We start from the raw sequence: 23,857 nt of genomic DNA on the forward strand, positions 1-23,857 counted from the left end.
GTCATTAAAACAAAGAATTTATGAATATCATTACAGCATGATGAGACAGGATAAAAACAATGCACTAGCAAAGCACATCTTGGAATTTGTTGAGCATTCTTTTCATTTTATGGTTATTGAAAAGTTAGAGGTTGACTCTAGAGGGGGCCCTTGGGCTTTAAAACTTGAAAAGAGGGAGTTACTATGGCAATTATAAACAAATGCATTTGCTTATCCAGGGCTTAATGACTGTGTCCTGAAATGAACATCTTTATTGAGATAAAAAAACTTTTATTAATCATGTTAAACACAATTATGTTTTATATACATACATTTTATGAATGAATTTACATAATCTAAAGCTTTATATTTTATATTTTATAATTATAAGTGGGAAGGGTTATGATGTCATTGTTTGTTCATAACTATGTAAACTGTTCAGTATTTTAACAATGTGTCTGATGAAGCTCCTTCATTGTAAGTGGATGAAAGGTCTCTCAGGTTGCTGTAGATGCCTGGTAAGGTACATACCAAAGGGAGTATTGTACTCAGTTACTTGCCTGATGAGAGTCAAGTACAGGGGAGTTTATGACCTATTTCACTCTTGAGGCAATGCCTTTGCTAATTAGGTGTGCAACGTACAATGCTTTCCTTACCAGAGTAGACACATGGTGGTCAAAGTTTAGGCTACAGTCAACTTGCGTTCCCAAGTCTCTTACTACTGAGTTGTTACTTAGGGTGTTATTATTTATATGACAGTCTGCAGGGATATTGTTTTACTGAAGGGGATGATAATGCATTCAGTTTGAGTCTATGGCTTTGGCAGCAATCGTTGGGATGACTGTTGCTATTTTTCATTGAGCAGGGACAAGACCAGTACTCAGGCTATAGTTGAAGACAGTACCTAATGGAGTTGCTAACTCCTGTTTTAGACCATTTAAAACACAACCTGGGTTGCCATCTGGTCCCATAGAGGCTGTGCTTTCGGCCTTGGAGAGAGCATTAATGACTTGCCATTTGGAGATGCAAGCTGGGTGAGATGTAGAGGGAATGCTTTGTGTAACGTTTGGAGGCAACAGGAGGTGAAATTTTTGCCAAACCTGTCAATTAATAGGTTAGCTATTTTCACAGGATCAGTGTGTGTGTGTGTGTGTGTGTGTGTGTGTGTGTGTGTGTGTGTGTGTGTGTGTGTGTGTGTGTGTGTGTGTGTATGTGTGTGATGCCATCCACAGCTATTTCTGCACACGTCTGGGTCCTACATTTTAGTGTATAGTGATAGCTGAAGAATGCCTTATGGTTATCATTAGCTGCAGTTGCTACATTTTTATTCAAAGTTGCCCTTATAGGATTTTAGAAGTTGTTTTACTTGTTTGTTCAAGCAGAGGAGGATGTTCTTCAAGTGCTGGGACCTCTATTTTTCTTCTTAGACAGCAACTTCTTCCTCCTGTTGTATAACTTATTAATGCTAGATGTCCACCAGGGAGGCCTGTTTTTCCTTGAGGATCTTGTTTTGATCCTATCAGGTACAGCAACGTCAATACATTTGTAGAAGTGATTGTACAGGGCATTTGTATATACCTTAGTATAGTTGTCAATGCCATCTCTGGGAACAGGAGCTTGGAAATTATTTATTCCATCCCTTAGGAGGGTATAATTAGCTTTAGTGAAACTTTTTAGCCTGATTTCACCTAAGAGGGGTTCAGGTGTTATAGCTACTTCAGATGTGACTGATTTGTGATTAGATTTAAGCAGTGAGTGTCCTATAGTTGTGGTGGTGCAAGTGTCAACCATGTTGGTGAGGACCAGGTCGAGAATATTTGACACCCTTGTGGGGGTGCATACAATTTGTTCCAGGGCATTAGTGTTAACAAAGTCCAGAAACCTTTGTGCGAGCATATTGGTACTTGTTTAAGTTTCCCAGTCAATAAAGGGATAGTTAAAATCGCCCATGACTATTGTGTTTGGTTGTAATTTGATTGACTCAAGTATGTCCAAATAAGCATCATAGGTATCATGGTTCATTGAAGGCACCTATAGATAATGATGATTTGAAGGGGGTCTTACCCACAGTTAGTTCAACTTGCAGTAAACTCCATGATGTTTTCCTGTCTAACCAGTCTACAGGTGTATTTATCTTTGATGAAAATAGATACACATCCTCCTTTGGTTCTCACAGTCATGTTGCGGTCTAAAGGGTGGAAGGTATTGTAGTCTTGCAAGGCTGAGGTACTCTCTGCAGCCCTGAGCCAAGTTTCTGTGATTACACAGATGTCAACATCCTCCAGGGAGAGGAGTGTTTCCAGAGAGACTGCAGTCTCTGATTTGAACTCTTAGTGTTTAGTAGCATAACCTTTAATTTATTTGTTGTAAGTGATATTTCATGCTAGAAATTTTGATCTTGAGACCTGACTTAAAAAAAGGTACTATGGGGGAGGCCAGTGCCTTAGCCAGTCACTGAAAGCCTAGAAGTGACAGGTGAAGGCTATCTCTGGCAAAGCAGCGTGGTCTATCAACCATGTAATCCCAGGCTGATAGGAACTGGATCCCCTTAGAATGACACCAGAAACTAAGCCGATCATTGGAGTCAGTCATTTTTTGTTTATATTGTGGTATCATCGTAGGTGAGGGTAGAATGCTGCTGAGGCCAAGGGACATACCTGCCTGAGACACATATTCATAGAGCTCAATCATGTCTCTCTTCATATAGTCCAGTGAGGTACGTCTCAAGTCATTCATTCACATCAACATGAACTATGATGGAGTCATAACAGGACTTGTTGTTTTGAGAGCTGAGTGCATGTGTGACCTGATGGATCTTGGCATCCGACAGACAGCTGACCATGACCTTCTGCTTGTCCAGCCTGGTGAGTGTGACATCTGTGTGTCTCACAATGGAGTCACCTATGACTAAATATATTGTGTGATATCATGTACAAAAGGCTTCCAAAACAGAATATTCTGCCTTGATCACACAAAAGTATAATTCCTGACAGACACATGACTGAAAGTAGTGCATTATGTGTGTATGGGGGTGTCAGTACTCCCCAAACTCCTACATAGCCTGCAACTTATAATCACCTCTGAGGTCATCATTACTCAAAGAAAAATAAATACTTTTTATACAGTTGTTATAGCCATTAGCTCTGTCTGGTAAGTGAATTGCTCTGAGTGACATAGTAGGCAAATGGAGGTATAACAAATTCCAAAAAAAATACAGTTTTTAAATATATTGCTCAAAATTGTCTGACTTGATCATTTTTGTTTCACTGGACGAAACAACAACTTGTGCATATAATTTGGTGATGATGCTCCATAGGTAGGTACTAGGCTATCTGCCCGAGGGCATTTACAAGCCTAGTCAGAGTGTGTCAACTTTCGCCACCCCATTGATTAATTAACTGAGCCTCTTCAAGAAGAGCCAATGAAGTGATCCCAGGGGTGTATTTCCTGTTACCCATGCACTCGTCAAGGTTTCTCTTGAAGAGTGTTAGTGAGGGGCTCTGCCTAATGTAGTTAAGAATTTTGTTCCAAAGCATGGGGAGTCTCTGTGACAAGAATCTATCCCTCCAGCATGTTCTATTTATTGTTGTGGCGAGGTTTGTGATGGTTGTGTGATATCATGTACAAAAGGCTTCCAAAACAGAATATTCTGCCTTGATCACACAAAAGTATAATTCCTGACAGACACATGACTGAAAGTAGTGCATTATGTGTGTATGGGGGTGTCAGTACTCCCCAAACTCCTACATAGCCTGCAACTTATAATCACCTCTGAGATCATCATTACTCAAAGAAAAATAAATACTTTTTATACAGTTGTTATAGCCATTAGCTCTGTCTGGTAAGTGAATTGCTCTGAGTGACATAGTAGGCAAATGGAGGTATAACAAATTCCAAAAAAAATACAGTTTTTAAATATATTGCTCAAAATTGTCTGACTTGATCATTTTTGTTTCACTTGACGAAACAACAACTTGTGCATATAATTTGGTGATGATGCTCCATAGGTAGGTACTAGGCTATCTGCCCGAGGGCATTTATAAGCCCAGTCAGAGTGTGTCAACTTTCACCACCCCATTGATTAATTAACTGAGCCTCTTCAAGAAGAGCCAATGAAGTGATCCCAGGGGTGTATTTCCTGTTACCCATGCACTCGTCAAGGTTTCTCTTGAAGAGTGTTAGTGAGGGGCTCTGCCTAATGTAGTTAAGAATTTTGTTCCAAAGCATGGGGAGTCTCTGTGACAAGAATCTATCCCTCCAGCATGTTCTATTTATTGTTGTGGCGAGGTTTTGCTCACTAGAGCGAGTGGCTCGCAGTGACTTGGATTTCTTTAGGTGGAGCATGTCCATCAATTCTGAGTTGGACATGGTGTTGTAAGTCAGGCAGAGATCACCTCTGAGTAAGCGATATGCCACTAAGTACAGCTGGAGTTTTTCCACTCGGGCTGCATAGGACATATGTTTGAGACCAGTAATCCTCTTGGTGAGGTACTTTTGTGGTCTTTCCAGCTGTTGGAAATGTCTTGTGAGGTACATCCCAAACGGGGCATTGTACTCTATGATGGGTCTGATGAGTGATGAGTAGAGGGGCACTATAACCTCTTTATTTCTAGATGCGAACCCTTTAGTAATTAGATGGGCTACATAGAAGGATTTCCTAACTACGTTGGCAATATGATTGTCAAAGGAGAGATTACTATCTACCTGGGTCTCCAGATCTCTTATTACCTCTTCTGTATTAAGGGGGCTGCCACCTATGTGGTAATTCATGGGTGTTTTGTTTTTCCCAAACGGGATGACTATGCATTTTTTTGCTTGAGACCATGACTTTGACACCAGGTGTCCATCTAAGTAAGGCCCTTTTGGAGAATGTCTGTGTCAGCCGGAGAGTCAATAATGGCTCCCAGTTTGCAGTCATCAGCGAACTTGGTTAGCCATAGTCCTCTTGTGTTTGCCTGAAATTCTGAGAAGTATATGCCGAACAGTAGGGGTCCCAGGACCGAGCTTTGTAGGACACCACTTGTGACTGGTTTAGAGTCGGACCTGGAGCCCGCTATTCTTACTGTGTGAATTCTGTCTGTAAGCCAGTTGGCAACCCATCTCGTGACGTAGGGGTTTATGTTCAGGCTGGTGAGTTTTTCTATAATTCCCGAGTGGGGAATGGTGTCAAAAGCCTTGGCGAGGTCAAGGTAGACTGTGTGAACTATCTTCCCCTCATCTATGGCCTTGGTGACTGTCTCGAAGAAGTCATCCAGGTTTACTAGGCATGATCTGCCCTTAACAAAGCCGAACTGGGTCGGGTCAAGTGTTTAGAGGTTCCTAATGTCTTTGTTAATGAGTTCCATGATGATGCGCTCCATAGCCTTGCAGACCAGGCTAGTCAGGCTTATGGGGCAATAGTTACCAGGGTCAGTTGTGGCCCCTCCTTTGTGGAGTGGAATAACCGTTGCTGTGTGCCATTCTATGGGCATGTAGCCTGTGGAGAGGCTGAGGCTGAACAGTGTGTTTAGGTGGGGGGTTAGTTTGTTCTGTAGTTCATGCAAGACGCAGCCTGGGACACCATCTGGCCCCATTGACGCTGTGCTTTTGGCTTTTGAATGGGCTATTTTCACCTGTGCATCTGTGATTTCCGGGACACTACACTTTTCCGGTATTGTTGTGGGCCCTTTTGGAGGTGAGAGGGTGGTGAAGTTTGCACTGAATCTATCTGCCAGGATGTTGGCAATATCAGTAGGTTCAGTATATTTTGTGATATTTTGCACTAGTTCAGTGCATATCTGTGAGATGCCACTTAGATTCTTAACATAGCTAAAGAAGGCTTTGTGGTTATCTTTTGAATCATTGGCTATTTTTCTTTCAAAGTTAGCCTTGGAGGATTTTATGAGGGACCTTAGTTTCTTACGGATACTGATCAGGGATGTCTTTCCTTCTTGGGATTTGCTTTTTTTCTGAACTAGTTTCCTCCTTTTATTGTATAGCCTGTTTAGGGCAAGGGTCCACCAAACTGGTTTCCTTCTCTTAGGGAAGTGAGCCTTGGTTTTGCTAGGGATGGCACGATCTATGCATCCTTGTAGGTGCTCATAGAGTGCATTTGTAAATGTTTCTGCATCTTGGGCAGCATTATCCTTTAGTGTTGGGGCTGTGAAACTTACCACCTCTGTCTTAAGTAAGGTGAAGTTTGCTTTAGAAAAGTGTTTTACTGTGGTTTCCTTAGTTGGGGGTGGGGTGTGGACATCCAGTGTGATTAGTTTATGGTCTGATCTAACCAGTGATGGGTTGACCTCTGGTGTGGAACACCTGTCGCCCATGTTGGTGATGACCAGGTCCAATATGTTTTCACATCTGGTAGGGGAGTTTACCAGCTGATCCAGGGCATTTGAGTTGATAAATTCCAGAAAGCGCTGGACCTGGGAGTTTGTACTTGAGTAGTTTTCTCAGTTAACGGTAGGGTAATTGAAATCGCCCAATATCAGGGTGTTCTGTAGGACCTTCATGTTTTCCAGGGTCTCCAGAAAGGTGGAGTGGTGGTCCTGGGTCATGGAGGGTGAGCTGTAGCAGGCCACAATTTGCATTTCAGATTTGCCTGATGTTAGTTGCACATGGATGATCTCAGAGGTATCATGCTGCGCCACTAACCTGGAGGTGTAGGTATCCTTAATGAATATGGCTACACCCCCTCTTTTTGTGTTTTGGTCCATGTTCTGTGGCCGAAATGTGTGGTATGAGTTGTAGCCTGGTAGTGCTGGGGTGCTATATGGAGCCTTGAACCAGGTTTCAGTTACTGCAAAGATGTCAACGTTCTCCATACTGAGGAGTGCTTCGAGCACATGCATTTTGAGATTTAAACTCCTGGTGTTGAGTAGCATAACCCTCATTTTTTTATTTGTGTTGTTTACGGAGGTGGGTTTGACTTTTGAGCCTTGCCTAAAAAAGGCACTATGGGGGCAGCAAGAGCCTTGGCCAGTATTCGAAAGCCTAGGGGTGACAGGTGCAAGCCATCTCTTGGGAAGCAACGAGGCCTGTCAAGCATGTTGTCCCAGGCTGATAGACACTGGATCCCCTTTGAATGACACCAGAAGCTTAGCCAATTGTTGAAATTGATCATTTTTTTTCTTTATACTGTGGTATCATTCCTGGTGAGGGCAGGATGCTACTCAGAGTTAGGGTCATACCCGCCTGGGCTACATGATCGGAGATCTCTTCCATGTCTCTTTTCATGTAGTCCAGGGAGGTATGTCTCAGGTCATTCACACCAACATGAACAATGACAGAGTCATATTTGTACTTGTTCTGGAGTGACCTGAGTGCTTGTGTTATGTGGCAGATTCTGGCTCCCAACAGGCAGCTAACAGTGACCTTCTCCTTCTCCAGCCTAGTGAGTGGAACGTCAGTGTGCCTGACTATAGGGTCACCTATTACTAGTGTGTTAGATATGTTATTTCGCCTTAAAGGCTGTGATTGTGCGGCACACTGATTTTGTGTTTTATGTGTTGTCTGGTTTGTGACGGGAGGTGCAGGCTTTTAGGGTGTCTGCTTTAGAGGTCTGTGATGCTTTTGCAGGTTTTCATTTAGAGCCTCCGGGTATGATCTCATGTATTTATGTGTATTTTTTGCCAGTGTTGGTTTAATATGTCTATGTGAGGCTGGAAGTGTGGTGCACGTGTTATCCTTCACCTCATGACTGCTTGTTCCAGTCTTAGGTGGAGAGAGCTTAGCCTCAAATTTAGCTATATAATTGCATCTCTCACATATGTTAATGTTTTGTGGTAGGAGGTGAGGGTTGTCTGTGTGCATGAGGCAGTTGTAACATTGCCTCAGGATACCCAGGTTCATCAGCTGGACTGGAGAGTACACCTGAAATTGCTCTTTGGTCATGTCTTAATAGTAGGGTGAGCTTCTTAGTCACTTGGTTGGTAAGGGGTGAATAATCAGCCTTGCCCTGCTGGGCAATCAAGTGTCGGGGTTTATTAGTGCTTGCTATTTGGTCTGAGCAAGTGCTGGACTATAGGATGCTTTTTAAGTGCTTAGGCTGTTATGAAATGAAATTTATAGTTTTCTTTTCTGGATATCATCAAATATAATATGTTATTTCTTATGAAGTGTGAATCTGTGTTAGCAGATTCCTTCCTTGGTGTTATTTCTAATAATGGAAAAGTTAATGAAGACATATGAAGTGCAGAATGTGGTGTCTAAAAAGTAAGTCTATAGGCAGTATAATTAAGTAATAATGTGCAATGAGATATGAATAAAATTAGCCAAAAAGGCACGTCAGGCTACATATAAGGCATGCAGTTCCTTTGCGAAAGTGAAATATCCACCATAAGCTTGCATGCTATTTGTGCTTCCTAGCTAAGATAATGACATCAGTGCAATATCATAAAAATCCAGTAGAATGTCCATGGAAATGTCAACAGAATATACATGTTCTGAGCTAGCCCTCTGTTCAAGGATTAGATATGAACAGTCCCACCAGCAAATCCGGTTAAGCCAATATTCCAGGTGGTAGCACTGGTAGCTGTGTGCAATGTAAACATATTTTAGAACCATCAGTTGTTTACTTGAAAAACACAGCTAAGACTACTATTTACCCAAGATATGGAAACTGCATTAGTAAAGGAGTGGTCTATTTAACTATCTGTAGTACATGCCCAGCTTTTTATGATGGGAAGGCCAAGAGGTGTCTTAAAAAGTGAATTTATGAACATAGATATGGAATAGGAGCAAAAAACATTAATAATGCTTTATGCAGACACTCCATTAATTGTTCTAACTATAAAGGATTCTTATCTTGTTTACTAGAGACTATGACACCTAACCCAAGGGGGGGGGGGGGGCATGGAAAGGCAATCTAAAAGTAAGGGAGTTGTGGTGGCAAGTATCGTTAGATGCCACACATTAGCGGGGATTAATGATAACGTGGCCCTAGTTCCAGTGTTAAAAACAAGGACTAATAAATGTTAGCACTATTTTTTGTTGTTTTTGTGGTTTTTTTTGGTACTTTTTAGGAATAAAATATTTTTATGTTGTATTTTAAAATAGACACGATGTGTTGATTATTTAAACTAAGTGGAATTTTATATGCTTATATTTAGTATTGTTGATTTTCAATGTACACAATATCTTTGGAATGTTTTATTTGAGTGTTATACCTTTAAGACCTGATTGCAGGTATTTATGGTAGGGGACAACCATTTAAAAGAAGCATTTGATGTGTGTATTCTAGATTCTGATGAAGTCTGTTGCACACAGACAAAAAGATATATTGTGCATTATACTAGCTTAAATAAATTTGTTGTGTCTAACTTCACCAGCACTGCTTATTTTTGGACCCATTTTGCAGCTAGTGTTTTGTTGGTATTTGTTTGGATTTCTAGCGTTTTTTTTTTCCAGGTTATTGTACTGTGTGTTAGAGAACAAGTAGGGGTAGGGGTAAGGGTTCATAGGTTCATAGGTGCATAGATAGGTACTAGGCTATCGGCCCAAGGGCCTATGTAAGCCTAGCCAACAAGATTCCCTGGCTAATGCCACCCAAGAAAGTTAATTTCCTGTGCCCCTGTCAAGCAAAGCCACATAAGTGATGCCCAGGGTGTATTTCCTATTTCTCATCCACTCATCAAGATTTTTCTTGAAGAGTGCTAATGAGGAACTTTGCTTGACATAGATGTGTAGCTTGTTCCAGAGTATAGGAAGTCTCTGGGACAGGAATCTATCCCTCCAGCATGTCCTGTTTATTGTGGTGATAAGGTTTAGGTCCCCAAAGCATGAAACTTGTAGAGATTGGGATTTCTTTAGGTGTAGCATGTCCAACAGCTCTGGGTTTAACATAGCTTTATATGTTAGGCAGAGATCTCCTCGGAGTAGGTGATATGCTACAGAGTAAAGCTGGAGTTTTTGAGATGGTCATTGTAGGGCATTTGTTTGAGGCCAGTAATCCTCTTTGTGAGGTACTTCTGTGGCCTTTCCAGCTGCTGCAGATGTCTTGTGAGGTACATTCCAAAAGGGGCATTGTACTCTATAATGGGTCTAATGAGTGCTGAGTAGAGGGGAACAATGACCTATTTTTTCCTGGATGAGAACCCTTTTGTGATGAGGTGTGCCACATATAAGGATTTCCTGACTACTGTGGCAATGTGATTATCAAAGGAGAGACTACTGTCCACCTGGGTCCCAAGGTCTCTTATTACACATTTGGCATTAAGTAAACTGCCATTTATGAGGTAGCTCATGGGTACAGTGTTTTTATCAAAGGGGATGACAATGCACTTTTTGGCATTGAGCTTGAGGTCATGCCTCTGACACCAGGCATCTGTCTCAGTGAATCCCTTCTGTAGGATGTCCACATCACTTGGGGACTCGACTATGGCTCCTAGTTAGCAGTCATCTGCGAACTTCGTTAGCCAGAGGCCTTCTGTGTTAGCCTGTACTTCAGAGAAGTAGATACCAAACAGGAGAGGTCCCAGGACTTAACCCTGTGGTACTCCACTTGTCACTGGTTTGAAGTCAGATTTGGAGTCTGCAACTTTTACAGTGTGGATTCTGTCAATGAACCAGTTGGCAACCCATCTTGTGACATAGGGATTTATACCTAGTTTAGTGAGTTTAGCTATAATTCCAGAATGGAGGATGGTGTCGAAAGCCTTGGCGAGGTCAAGATAGGCTGTGTGAACCACCTTACCCTCGTCTACGGCTTTGGTGACTGCCTCAAAGAAGTCGATCAGGTTCAGAAGGCATGATCTGCCTTTCACAAACTTGAACTGGGTAGGGTCCTGAATTTGGAGGTTACTAATGTTTTTGTTTATGATTTCCATGATGATACGTTCCATTGCCTTGCAGACCAGGCTCATCAGGCAATAGGGCGATAGTTCCCAGGATCAGTGGTAGCTCCCCCTTTGTGGAGTGGGATAACTGTTACTGTGCTCCATTCACTGGGCACAAAGCCTGACGTGAGACTATGATTAAACATGGTGCTTAGGTGGGGAGCCATTTCGTTCTGAAGGTCGTGTAAAACGCAGCCTGGGATGTTGTCCGGTCCCATGGATGCTGTGTTTTTGGTTTTAGAGAGTGCAGCTTTTAGCTGCATAGATGTGATTATAGGGACTCTGCATTCTTCTTGTATAGATATGGGCCCTTTATTTGGTGAGAGGGGTAAAGTTAGCACTGAACCTATCTGCCAGTATGTTGGCAATATCAGTTGGTTCTGTAATTTTTGTGTCGTTAAAATTCAGCTCTGCTCTTTAAATGGGAGGGTGAGATGGGATAGGATCGTACCATAGAAATATATAAATTTAGGCCCAGGAAAGTATGAATGTAAGGTAAAATTCTCATCTGTGAAAGCAGTGTTTGATTGCATGCTTATATTCTAGGAAATAAACTGCCTATGAAAACCTCTACCCAGCCTCAGTATGGCTTTCCAAAAGCCTCTTACCCTATAATTCTGATGTAGGTGAATAATTTTGTAACAACTCTCGGGCATTCTCCCCTGAAGATGTCACAGTCCTAAGCTGTAGAATCTTGCTTGGATGTTACCTACATATGTGAGTAGTAGGGATTCATTTGAAGCGATGTAGGGCCCTGAGATCAGTGATAGGAAATGAATAAAAAAATAATCAAAGCCAAAAAAATGTATGTTTGTGACAGAGCAGATAAATGTATGATCATCTCTGGGGGAGAATAATCATTCAGCTCAAGCACAGACTTTTTATATAGCAGGAGCTCATGATCTGAAAAGTTAAATACCTTTGAAAGGAAGACATACATTGTGAGTTCTACCACCTGCTGATCTTTAAACATGCGAAATAATCTTTATCAAGCAAATATATGTCAAACAAATGGGTTGAAAGTCATCTCTTTGTTAAATAGAAGCTGTATGCTTCATGATGATTTATAAACAAAGCACCTTTAACTTCTCCACTAAGATAGGTTCATAGGTGTGCACTAGGCTAATGGCCATGGAGCCTTTACAAGCCTAGCCCATAGGATTACCCTGGCATCGTACCACCTGACATTAGTTACCAGTGCATCTATTGAGTATAGCCAGTGGAGTGATCCGCAGGGTAACATTTTTATTCCCATCTACTCATCCAGATTTATCTTGAAGAGGGCCAGTGAGGTGCTCTGCTTGACATGTATATGAAATCTATTCCATAGAGTGGGCAGTCTCTGGGTTATGAACCTGTCCCTCCAGCGTGTTTTGTTGATTGTGGTAATGAGGTTGAGGTCTCTGGGGCATGTGGTGTGGATGATTTGGAATTTATTTAGATGTAGACTTCCTAAAAGAGCTGGGTCAGACATGACTTTGTAAGTCAAGCAGAGATCACCTCTAAGTAGCTGATATGAGACTGATAATACTTGGAGTTATTGGAGTCTGTCCATATAAGACAAGTGTTTAAGGCATAGGATCCTCTTTCTGAGGTACTTTTGCAGCCTTTCCAGTTGTTGCAGATGTCTAGTGAGGTGCATGCCACATGGGCCATTGCACTCAATGATTGGCCTAATGAGGGAAGAGTAGAGGGAGACAATGACCTCTTTCCTCCTGGGGAGGGAGGGTGGTCTAATGGTTAAGGCATTTGCCTTACAAACACAAGGTGCAGGGTTTGAGTCTCACAAGGGATAATTGGCTAGGCCAAAATGGCTCGCAAAGGCAGTTAGCTTAGTAGTAACCTATGAACCTATAAACCTATGGATGCAACAACCTTAGTAATGAGATATGTCACATAGAAGGACTCTGACCACAGTGGCAATGTGGTTGTCATAAGAGAGGTCTCTGTCAACCTGTGTTACCAGATCTGCTATGATGACTTCTGTGTTCAGTGGACTACTATCGATGTGGTAATTCATGGGAACCAAGTTGTTTCCAAAGGGGATGGCAACACAATTTTTGGCATTGAGCTTAAGAACAGGGTTCTGACACCACTCATAGGTCTCAGTGAGGACTTTCTGCAGGAAGTCAACATCACTTGGGGAGTTAATGATACCACCCACCTTGCGGTCATCTGTGAACACTGTCAGCCAGGGTCCCTTCGTGTTGGGCTGGACTTCAAAGACATAGATAACATACAGGAGGGGACACAAGACTGCACCCTGTGGGACTCCATAGGTTCATAGGTTCATAGGTAGGCACTAGGCTATTGGCCCTAGGGCCTATATAAGCCTAGCCAAAAAGGTACCCTGGCTTTCACTACCCAAGAAAATTATTTTCCTGTGCCCCTGTCGAGCAGAGCCACAGAAGTGATCCCCAGTGTGAATTTCTTATTTCCCATCCAATCATCAAGATTTTTCTTGAAGAGTGCTAATGAAGAGCTTTGTTTGATATAGATAGGTAGTTTGTTCCAGAGTATGGGAAGTGTCTGGGACAGGAATCTATCCCTCCAGCATGTTCTGTTTATTGTGGTGACAAGCTTTAGGTCCTTAGAGCATGTAGCTCGAAGGGATTGGGATTTCTTTAAGTGGAGCATGTCCAACAGCTCTGGGTTTGACATAGCTTTGTATGTTAGGCAGAGATCACCTCGGAGTAGGCGACATGTGACGAAGTAAAGCTGGGGGGTTTTGAGACAGTCTGCGTAGGGCATCTGTTTGAGGCCGGTAATCCTCTTTGTGAGGTATTTCTGTGGTCTTTCCAGTTGTTGTAGATGTCTTGTGTGGTACATACCAAAGACATAAAAGCAATCAAATCTTTTAGTGATTTTTATGTCAGAAGAGCTTCCCTTTCAAAGCAGTACCTCCTAACCACATTTTAATTAAAACCACGTAGTCTTCTGGTATAGGATAACTTATGAGACACTGCAAGTGTAATGATTCTGTCTTCTGTAAGGTACAGAAGCCTCATTTAAAATGATACTGCTGCCACAGAGACTGTTACACTTTACTGCAAAGTTGAAAACTACTGTCTTCATCAAGTGCAGATAAAAATGAACTGCCTGACTTTCTATATGTTAGCAACTTTTTATTGAAAGAGGAGCAAAAGTTAAATATTGTGTTTTTTATGGTTTCACTTGTTCATTTATATAACAAATTTATCAGATAAGTACGACCTACCCAGTTAACTTCTTCTGGCTTTTCCCAGTTAGGGGTCACCAGAGAATATCACCTTTCTGCTCATGATTGGCAGTGGAATTTTACAGTGTTGAGTTGCCAGCCCAGTGCCCAACTTTCCACAGAAGGCACACACACACATGCTCACACCTTGGGCCAATTTTAGAGTGTTCAGTCCACCTACAGCATGTCTTTGGGATGTAGAAGGAACCCGGAGGAAACCCATGCGACCACAGGGAGGATATGCAGACTCTGCACAGAAGGCACCCCAGCCAAGGATCAAACCAGAGAACGTCTTGCTGTGAGGCAGCAACGCTAACCACTGGACCACCGTGGCCACTCTATGACCTACCCAGTTAACAAACACAATAAATCATTTCAAAGACAAATAAATTCTGTAATTCATCCAGGTATCCTCAAAATGACATCCCTTTTGCTGCTTGAAAAGATCAAAACTAACAAACATTTGACTGAGAAACAGGAAAACATATGACAAACATACATTTAGTTACCTGAGGACTTGTTGGAAAAATCAAGGAAGAGGTCTGATGAGGTTCAGAGGTTATTTTTCTGAGCCTAGAAAAAGTACGACAAATAAAGAAAATAAATCACACATAAAAATATCAATATATCTACATCCCTTCAATATTTCTGTTGCAATACATATAAACTATTCAAGGGTTTATGTAATACAAAAAGTCACTAAACAGGAACCATACATACATGTTAGCTATTACCAGTTCCCATGTCACATCTACCCATCTGACCAGGTTGCCCCGAGCTTCTCTTCCATTTTCCCTCTCTACTATGAATGGACTGAGACTAGTTAATACCAAGGGTCTTCTAATGCCTACATGTTTTGAATTAATTTTCCCATCCTTGCTGAATACTGATCAAGACTGTACATTTAGTAGCTTGGCTTTTTCTTTTCCTTTTCACCCATACCAGCACATATTTTATTTACTTTGGATTGATCTCAGTGTTTGTGTGCTTTATTTCCTTCTTTATATACCTATAAAATATTTTATCGACATTTTGACTAATCTGACTATTGTTCCATCATCACGAACCTTGTTTTTTCAGATTCACATTACCTTTTACCTTTTAATTGGATTGGTGCTGGTTATTTTGTGTCTTCCCTCTATATTCCATCATGTGTCCTAAATGATGAATTCCTTCGCCTATTAGTCTGATACCAGCTCATAAAACAGAGTTTATATTTACTCTTTCACTACCCATTGCATAAAGTAAGCAAATGTTAAAACTGAGAAGATTTTGAAAGGTGACATTTCTTGGATGGACCTCATCAGGGCTAGCCACTCAGTGGTGTAAACTTTGGCCTTAGGTGATTTGGGAAACAGGGGGGTTGATGACACTGCCAATGCCAAAAATAAAATACTTTATATGCTAACAAAAAAAAAAGGATTTTTATATCACACTGCGAAAATCTTATTGTCATCTTATTGTAAGTGATTTTAATTAGAAAACTTTTGTTGAAGTAGTTTAATATTTTGTCAAATACAGAATGGAAATAAAATAGACAATGTTATCAATATGAATCTGCATAGGACAATTATGTGCAAGAAAATGAACTTGGTTTAATGAAGTATTATTGACAAAAAAGTTGGTTGTATTCCTGATTGCAGGATGTCCTAAGTTCACTTAATAGTTCAGATACTAGAGTGGGTTGGGAAAGAGTTGCAACCTTTGGCATACCCTATCCAGGAAGGAATTTTGGTACGGCTATTGCATACCAAACTGACATATGCCATAGATGCCATGTTCCAATGTTGCAAATGCTTCTGTATTGCATGTATTTGGACAGCAGCAGCACTGAAGGAAAGGAACTACATAGGGGATAGAATAAAAATCAGAACTGCCCCTTGGCTAACCAAAAGCACACTAGCTACCATGCGCATCACAGATAAAGTCTGGGCACATTACCAGAATAATAAGACTCCCGCCACCCATAATGACTACAAAACACTTATAAACAAAGTCAAAAAGCTTATCATTACTGATTGACAGAATTACTTCTCCATACTCCAAAACAACTATAAAACAAACCCTCAAAAATTCTGAAAAGGAATCTCTACTCTCCTTAATCCCAGCAAAACAGATAACCCCAGTCCAGACCCGAATGCTCCGGACATAGATTTGGCTACACAATTTAACTCTTTTTTCATTGATTCTATTTCCAAACTAACCTTATCCTTCTCTAACACCACCACACCCTCCACTTCACCCCATCCTCCTCTAATAACATTACACCCCCAACTTCTGCTTCTCCTTTCATTTCTTCTCCATCATCACCACCCTCAAATACCCCCTCTTCTCAGTCCCCACCTTTTGTATTAAAACCTATACCCACATCTACCATAAAAACTCCTTCAGAAATTGAAGCCATGCTCTAATGCCCCCAATAACATTCCTTCATATTTTCTTAGCATAGCTGCCAGAGCCATTGGCTACCCCATCAGCATTCTAATCAACCGCTCTATCCAAAAAAGTTTTGTACCCCAAATTTGGAAAAAGGCTTTTATCATACCTCTACATAAAGGTGGCAACAATAACAATATCACTAATTTCCGTCCCATCACCATTCTATCTCCCATCTCTAAACTCCTAGAAAAGTGTATCCATCTACAACTCCCACTTCATATCATAGACAATCACCTACTAACTCCCACACAACATGGTTTTAGATCCAGTCACAGCACTATGACCACTCTCCTTTCCTTCCAAGAAACTGTGAATAAAGCCCGGGACTCTGGCCACATTGTATCTACCCTCCTACTTGACCTCTCTAAGGCCTTCGACACTATTTCTCATAAACTTCTTCTAACTAAACTTTCTAAGCTTAACCTAACCCCTTCCTCTCTGAATTAGTTCACCAGTTACTTATCCAATAGATATCAAGCAGTAAAATGGAAAAAAGCCACCTCCTCATTTTTTAACACCCCAGCTGGAGTTCCCCAGAGAGCCATACTGGGTCCCCTCCTCTTCAATATATTTATAAACGATTTCCGCCATTCCATCCCTTTTACAAATATAATCCAATATGCAGATGATTCAACTATTATCTGTTCTGCCACCTCCATCCCTACACTCCTAAATCTTACACAAGATGCATTCTCAACCACCGAACAATGGATGAAAAAAAAATCACCTAGCACTCAATGCCTCTAAAACCAAATTAATGGTATTTACCCCATTTAAAGTGACCTCTTTCAATATAAGCACATTCTCTATCACTAGCCAAAAACAACACATCTCTTGAATTGGTATCACAGGCCAAATTACTAGGGGTCCAAATTGACAATCAGCTTAAATTCATTTCCCACCTACAACTAAATATAAAAAAACCCACCAAAAACGTGGCATGCTGTACCGACAAAATCATTACGTCACCCCCTCCACTAAATTCACTCTATCTACCACATTTCTCATCCCCTCTCTCCTCTATGGAGCCCCACTCTTAACTAACCTACAATCTTCCTTTAAAACACAACTCTCCTCTTGCTATAACAAAATTGCCAAGTTCGCCACCAGCCATAAGTCCTCCACCCACCATTGTATATCACTCCACAAACTAAAAGGGCTAGAACTATCCAATCATCTCACCTGCACTCAACTTACTCTTGCACACAAGCTCATTTTCAACCCATCGCTTTGTTCCTCCCTTTCCTCTGCCTTTAAAATACACCTCCCCAATAGACTACTAAGATCTAACAACCAAAACCTAATAGAACTGTATAAACCAACTCTTCCCCAGGTAAAAATCTCCTATCCTATGGTCTAGCATGTCTCTGGAAATCCCTACCACCATCCATTCATACCACCTCAAACCAGTTTTCATTTAAAAAATCTCTTCACTCACATCTAATATCCCAGTGGGAATGCTCCTGCTCTCACCCCACATAATATCCTCCCCTCTTTATACTGGCAACATCCATTTCACTTACTCTCCTAACTCATACATCCTGCTCTTGCATGTACTAAGCTAGTTACAATTAATTTATTAGAATGCACCTCTTAAGTGCAAGGTTTCTTAAGATGAAATGACTTCTCAGTATTTATATTGTAATGTTTGTCACTAGTCTGTAGTGTTTGTAATGATTGTAACTTAAACCTTACTGTAATCTTGCTTGTTTTTGGAGCTTTTCTCACCAGGACTCCAGTGAAAACGGGTTCATCTTGGCCCAATGAACTATCCTGGTAAACCAACTGCAAATAAATAAAATAAATAAATAAAATAAAAAAGAGGACAGACTGTTTTGTACTGTATAAGCAACACCACTTATATGCACAGTGCACACTTTAGACATCCCCTTAAAGAAGAAGCAACAGACGAACACCAAAGTCATCTTACATAATGACATTATTTGGAAAAGGGAAGTTTTTCTTTCTTAAACAATGTCATTGTATGATAGTAATAATCCAGTCCAGTGTGTGTGTATATATATATATATATATGTGTGTGTGTGTGTGTGTGTATATATATATATATATGTGTGTGTGTGTGTGTGTGTGTGTGTGTGTGTGTGTGTGTGTGTGGTTAATGCAGAATTTACCCACATCTCATTATAGTCTGGCAGTTTGCATGGTTTGATTCCCTAATTCTTATTTTCTTACTGTGTAATTTTGAGCAAATTACTTAACCAGACAGTGCTTAGGGGGCAACTGAAAATTTGGGCTAGGCTTCTCACTGGAAACCTAGTAACTACACTTGACCTTCAACCTCATAATCAATCCATGTCAAATGTGAGTTCATCTAGTACTATTAACTCACAGTCTTGGATTATTGCTAAAAAACTTTAAGCTACATTATTTAGCTCCAAAACCCTCAAAATTACTGATTTTTTATAACAGATGCTTTTTATGCGTGGGTAGCTTGATAAAGAAGAACAGAACAAAGATGAAAAAACGTTTAAACAAGTTACCATATTATTTTTAACTGATTTTATTCAAATATGAATGCATTTAATTTAGTCTCCTTGTTTGGATGAGAGCCATGACCTCTGAATGTAGGGGTGATGATTTTTATCTCAGCAGCTTCACATTTTGCACTATAACACTACAATGCATACTGAAGTAACTTGAGGCTAATAGGATGTCATCATCTCCAAGCAAGAAGAGTGCCACCCTAATGTCTGCATACCGGACATTCTTCAGACTTGTAGTGCAATCCACTATCTTATCCATGAAATTCACAAATGGGAGGGGAGACAAGATCAACCCTCATTGAAGGGAGTCCTACACCCACTTGAGCAAATTTGGCTGAACACCAAGATTGGAACATAGCTCTCAGTCGATACAGGGATATCAGATAATACAAAATAGTTAAAGGCATTTATAAACCACCCTTCTTACTAATAATTACAATATTAAGAATACATAAACATTTTACTTTCTCACTGTAAATATACATAAATATGACTCACTTGCAGTCAGTGGTTCAATATAAAATGCAAAAGGAAATTTCACTTATGAAACTAGACAATGTTTCGATACAAATACTTCAATTGTTTACATGCATCTCAGGGTTATTAGTTAACTTTTTAAAAATCTAAGTCATTCTTATGACCCTCATAAGCATGTTCGGATATTTTTAAACAAGGAATGTTAACAAGATTACAGCTGAAAGTAAATGAACCAAAGATAAGAACCTCAATGAAACTGAGGGACAAATTAAAACCACCTCAACATCAGAAATAAAATGCACTTGTCAGACTTTGTAGGTTCATAGGTAAATGTTAGGCTATCAGTCTATAGACTATTACACGTTTAGTCAATAAAAAGAAATCATAATAAAACCCTGTACCTTGTTATCTGTGAGTCAAAGACCTTACCTATTATGTCAATCTTCCACCATTCAAAGTTATTTAAGAACTTCTATCTTTATTGGAAAAATCTTAATCAGAGTTTCTTGTCATGAAATTGTCAGGTTATACTGCAGCTAGTGCTTAACGTCTTTTGCCAAAGTTATAATAACTAAATAGAAACAGACAGATTATTAACACTTTATCCATCGCCTCTAATGGAATATGGCAGCTGAAATGAATTGAAGATACGTAACTGAGCTGCTTTTACTCCATTTGTAATTAACTGTATCCCAGGTAAAACCACAATATACAAATGCAGCTTTTCCAGTGTAACCATGCCCCACTGCTCTGATTAAAGTCCCAAACATGCAAAAAGACACACCGATGAACCAAACATACAGAATACAAGATGAAGTCAATCATACCTCTCAACTATACAGATATTTGCAGAATGTCCAGATTTTTGCCTTATATTTTTGGTCCATTTTTCATAAAATTGTGGCTTTCTGGCAAATTAGTAACAAATCATTAAAGACTGAAGTTAGAAAATAATGACAGACATTTGAGTTTTAGACTTCAAACTCTTCAGAAAGTTTGTGTTAATGCAAAACCTGTTATTCTATCAACTTTCTAAGTTTGTAAGATAAATATTTCAAAATTGTCCCTATTTGTACTGCTTTTTTATGGCTTTGTCCAGATTTCTTACTCTAAGAGGTTGAGCAGTATGAGTTAATTAACATCTATGGTTTCAAAGGTTCACAGACCATTGACGAGCTTAGTGACATCACTGAGTACAAGTGGAGAACTAAAAATGTATCCCATTATGTAGATTTTCCTTACATATCCCAGACGAAAATATGCAGTCACCCATACAGTCATTCAGAATGGTATTAGGCTGATAAGGAAGTACTTGGCTTGATATGTATGTCTGACTATTCCAGAAATGGGGAATACACTGGGTTAGATCCATGTTGTTCTCTCTGGTATTGTTCATTTGGAAGTGGAGGTTTAGGTCTAAATAAATCATCCTGTGTTTTGTCACAGTCAGGGATCCAGCTCATACCATTGTGTATATCAAAATCATTTAAGCACTTTTACCTTTAGTGGAAAAATCTTATTCAGAGTTTCTTATCATGAAATCAACAGATTATACTGCAGGCGACATTTAACATTTGTTGTGCAGTACAACCATTTGGTTGCATGAGTGGATGATATCTTCTCTCAGTTGTCTTAAACTACCAACTTTTGATTAGCAGTGAACCTACTGGTGTGGAGTCTTATGGAGTAGAAACAGCTAATCTTCATCTATAGGCTCCTATACAAAGAGTCATGCAGTCATCTACTGAAAATGTGTCATGAGACTTATGAAGTTTTATGTTCAGTTAAGGCTGAAAGTACTAACATGCTTTACTTACTAAATCTCATAAAGTGTATGTATATTTTTTTACTTTTTCTATTGATTCTGGAAGGAGTAAGTGATGTGCTTTACATTTGAAACAAGACTGGGATTTCTGAGTGGGAAAAAAGTTACCTTAGATGCTGCCATAAAACAAATAAATAATGGGACTATGACACAAGAGATTTTTTTAGACAGTTTAGTATTTAATGTATATGCCTTTCAGCATTCTAAAAGCCCTTACTGTATGACATAGAACCTAGGGGTGGGTGGAGAGAGGTACAACATAGAACCTAGGGGTGGGTGGACAGGGGTACTACAGCACAACTGCTGCTTCAGTCCAATGCTGAGGTTCTATGTACTACTGCCCCTTAAATTTGGGCAAAAACTAATAACAATAATTACTACAGCTTTGTTCTGGTTTCAAGTAGCAGTGGTTTGTTTATGCAACTAGTCTCTAGGAGCTACAGATGGTACATCCATGTTTTCAAAAGCTAATTTGTCCAGAGACTGAAATCAGAAATCCGTCCTATATGAATAAATATCAACACTTCTTTAACTGAGATGCACAATGATCGGTTAACAAACTTCCACATCCCATACATGTTTGCATTGTGATCAATTCTCTGAGTGCCAAACATAACCTTTCTGACATCAAGAAGAAGGCTGTAGAGAATATCTGAGGATTATAAATGCCAGTATTACATGAATAATACCAAAGGTCTAGAATGAAAACATAGTGTGCGTAAAGCATTGAGAAAGTCTTCTGCTGCTGTGCTTGGTTGCATTTGAATGTTTAGTTTCACCTTCCTATATTATGCTGCCAGGTGTGTTTACTTTACATTGCATTTTTGTAATTATTTGTTTGTTGTCCATTATACAATTATACAAGTCTTTTGCTACGGTCCTGGCTAACAAACATCATTTACTGTATCAGATAGCTAGTGCAAACAAACAAACAAATAAATAAATAAAAGTTCATAATGCTGTTGGACAAATCTCGTGTCCACAGCATCTTACATCAGTAGATGATTGCTGAAGTATGTCAACTTGTTATATAATGTGGATTTGTCAACTGTCCCAACCTATGGTTATGGTCTGACAGTCAAATTGGTTTCCCATTTACTTATGGGTATCCTCTAGATACACATTCTATTCTTCTCTCAAAATAATGCTGGTTGATTTTATTCAATTATCTGTTCATTAAGCTATAATGTGTGTGTGTGTGTGTGTGTGTGTGTGTGTGTGTGTGTGTGTGTGTGTGTGTGTGTGTGTGCGTATGTGCGTGTGTGCGTGTGTATGTGTGTGAGCATGCGCATGTGGCTGGATGCATGTGCATTGCTACAGAACAGGTCTTTTTGACTGCAGTGTGTTCCCCATGCATAGTTTTGACCCCAGGATAAAGGAGCAAAACAGCTAAGTTAAAAATGCTTGGGGCCTACAATTCTCTGAGAAGCTGAGTGCATGTTTAAAGTTCTGTAGACCTGCAGCAGACATATAAATATTTTGTTTTCAAACAACTACTGCAGCTGTGCTTTTGTGCCTACATCAGTAACTTATAAATAAATTTGTGTGGTATAGTACATGTTTATAGTAGTTCTGGCCTATTGCACTCTTGTGTGATCACTATACTCTCTATAACCGCCCCAATGTACTGTTTAAATACAGTAGCAAAGCCAAGACCTATCTAGGACAAAGAGAAGATGTCCTTACCACTGCTGAGGTTACCATATGGGCTTCAATATTGTTTGTGGGTTATTAGAAAGTGAAATGCAGCCAGCAATCTTGTCTCCATTACCGTCTTGTTATGTGATCCTATTTCTCATCTCTTTGTACAAAAATCTGCCTTGAGCTTACTGTTTCCCTGAAAGGTAGTGTAGTCTATTTGAGCTGTACCTAAATTATGTTTAATAATTACATCTTAAAAAACAGTTCATCATTACCTGCACTAAATAATTGTGTTAGCATAGATAGGGATTCAGATACAGTTTACAGTCATAGGCTGATTTGCTCCTTCTAGGCCTAGTTTTTATACTTAATGTGTTTGCTGATGAACTGGTGGCCTCTGCAGGTCCAATGAAAGAGAAATTAGATCAATTTTAATACATCTAATTTTGCACAGTATTTCTTCAATGTACAATCTGAATGTTTCGATTTTATGACAGAGAAATTAAATAACATTTTCCAGTTTCCTTATTTTTGTGCAGTACTTTTTTGTAAGACGTGGAAATAAACAGAATCTTAGCATCAACAGATTCAGTTTTTTTTTTTTTTACTAAGCTTCACTTTACTCTCGAGGTGGATTTCTTAGCATCCATGTCTTGAATACATAATAAATGGGTTATAATCAGTGAACCAATCATAAACCTCAAGGAATAGTTTGAAGAAATTTGCCATTATAGCAAAACTCAAGAGGAATTTTGTTCTATTCTGAGAACACACAGCAAACTGGAGTTACAACTGGCAGTGTTATTATAATTCTTTCCAGATGTGAACTGACTTGATCACTATGACCATAACATGCACAAAAAAGGTTTTGTTCTTGTTTCCAGACAACACCGTATTCTTAAGAAAGAAACATCTGAGAACACATGGAAAGGCAAAGTGAATGTGGGAAATTGATCTG

General features: G+C 39.8%; 1 protein-coding gene across 8 annotated transcripts in view; it reads right to left on the reverse strand.

Annotated features, from left to right (window-relative positions):
- RBM47 (RNA binding motif protein 47) overlaps positions 1-23,857 on the reverse strand; it is an 876,418-nt gene that overhangs the window by 455,129 nt on the left and 397,432 nt on the right. For 7 of the 8 annotated variants that reach the window (XM_044062819.1, XM_044062821.1, XM_044062826.1 and 4 more), the window contains exon 3: positions 14,523-14,586. The gene's annotated coding sequence lies outside the window, so the exon portion shown is untranslated. Of the gene's footprint in view, positions 1-14,512; positions 14,587-23,857 lie in introns of all 8 variants that reach the window. The other variant, XM_044062822.1, reaches the window with a different exon arrangement.

Source organism: Protopterus annectens, chromosome 2.part1 (genome assembly GCF_019279795.1).
Source record: "Protopterus annectens isolate FY-2018-M chromosome 2.part1, PAN1.0, whole genome shotgun sequence".
In the NCBI taxonomy this organism is placed as follows: domain Eukaryota; kingdom Metazoa; phylum Chordata; order Ceratodontiformes; family Protopteridae; genus Protopterus; species Protopterus annectens.